Below are 2,097 nucleotides of genomic sequence, written 5' to 3' on the forward strand. Positions count from 1 at the left end.
CAGTTTTTAAACGCACATCATTTAAATAATATTCAATCAATCATCATACCACATAATATTATATTATTTGATAAATTCACTTGTACACATAAATAAATATTCTTTTCGTTTTTGTACTCAACAACAAATAACAATATCAATAAAATTGTCGTAATTAATTTCGTTCGCGTAACACTGCGACTCCACATTATCATTGATAACAATATAATATTATCACAGATTTGAGGTGATAAAAATAAAAGTTCTGTGATAAAAATTAATCTCGTGTTATCGGTATTTGTTGTGAGACTTGTCGAGTAGTTTCAATTATTTTATACTCCGCAGACGGCGTAACCTCAATTTTTTCCGCGGTGGCGTTTTATAATTTGAAATTTGAAATAAATCGTATTGTGATTAATATTTCTCAGTCTTTAAAGTTATAGCCCATAGGTTACTACGTCAATCAATACTGACTGTTGTGTATAATATTATTATTTTGGTTCTGAATAATCTTTAGTCGGATACGTTTTCGGTAAGATAAACAGTAAAAATACCATTTGTCTTAGCGTCACCGATTTCGGTTGAAGTAAACCATCTACAACAAATAATAGGTAAGACAGAACATAATAATTAATATTCTATAACGAATTCAATAATATTTTATGAACATATAAATATTACTACTTAGCGTTTTATTGTATCGGAGAAATAAATAATATTGGTACCACACCATCTCTGAACAGTAGTTATCATAATTCATAACCGAAGCAAAAAAAAATTCAATGTCAATATTATTGTTTTAAGGAAACACGGCTAAACACACATTGAGTATATGAATAGCAAAATTCAAATTATTATACATACTATTGTAATCCAATATAATATGCTCGTGTCACGGTGTTTGTGGTTGTACTTCTCTGAAACATCTCGACCGATGTTAATGAATTTTTTTTTGTATATTTGGCGGGTATGAGACCACCTACGCCGTAATGTATTTTTCACCCTCCTAGTTCTAACCAGAGGAGATGCCCAAATGGGGATTGGTTGCCATTGGTAATCGTGCAGATAAGGTGAAAACATGCATCCTTAGATCATGTACAATGGATAGAGTCATACGAACAATTTATGAAGCCAACATAACTGTAGGACCTCAGTGATATGCGCATGCGCTTGGTCTCTTATCATTAATGTTTGGGCGCAAAGTGCTGCAGACGCGCAGTTAAGATAAACAGTCGCATAAGCGCAGATGTCACAGGTCCTATAGTTCCTATAGTATGTTGGCTTCAACTCATTTTATACGCGTAATATGCTATGACTCCATCCATTGTATATGATCTAAGCATGCATAAAATCAAATGCCACACATTGTTTGTGATCAGACATAGTCAGGTTGCCTAATAGGGAGGCTGAGTTGCACCCAATAAAAGAGTTGAACAATCACAATTTTTTTTTAAGTTGTAATTTTTTATGGGCAGTGACAAATATAACATTTTTAAATATAATTCATAAGAACTCAATAATGATTTTCTTTAGCAAAACACAATTTTGGGCTTAATCAACTGTTAACATTTAATTTGATGAAAATAATTTTTGTAAATTACTACTTGAACTGAATACAAAAAAGGTGGGTAAGTGGATTTCGCTCTGCTGTACAGTAGGTTACAAGTGGGTCACTGTATAATGGATGGTATTAAATTTGAATTCAATGATATAATATCATTGTATAAGAAAAACGATTCTGAGCGGAGACGGTATGTTAGTCTAGGTATAAGACATAATATTATATTAGGTACCTATAATAAATTCCAAATTAATCATATCATAATATTTATTAGGTACTTATAACGCGTTATACATCAACAAAAAACCGTGGTACTATCATAGATATATAATAGTATACTTTAGAAGTTTCAAGTACCCACGAATAATATTATACAATCACAACAAAATAACTAAAATAGTTATCCTAGGTTTTTAATATGTAATTTCGTCCAAATTTGTACTTAAAATGACTATAAAAATAAACTGCGTAAATGTATTTTTTAGATTTTTTGGTAACAGAATTAATTACTTACGTGGAATCTTGTTTTAAATTTTCAATTCTTAGATACAAAATTG

At 30.5% G+C, this 2,097-nt stretch overlaps 1 protein-coding gene across 1 annotated transcript in view; it reads left to right on the forward strand.

The window, feature by feature from the left end:
• The first annotated feature begins 291 nt into the window (after positions 1 to 291).
• LOC100163463 (kelch-like protein 23) overlaps positions 292 to 2,097 on the forward strand; it is a 4,314-nt gene continuing 2,508 nt past the window's right edge. Inside the window, exon 1 of the mRNA XM_001948290.5 lies at positions 292 to 590. The gene's annotated coding sequence lies outside the window, so the exon portion shown is untranslated. The remainder of the gene's footprint in view (positions 591 to 2,097) is intronic.

Source organism: Acyrthosiphon pisum, chromosome A2 (assembly GCF_005508785.2).
Source record: "Acyrthosiphon pisum isolate AL4f chromosome A2, pea_aphid_22Mar2018_4r6ur, whole genome shotgun sequence".
Lineage (NCBI taxonomy): Eukaryota > Metazoa > Arthropoda > Insecta > Hemiptera > Aphididae > Acyrthosiphon > Acyrthosiphon pisum.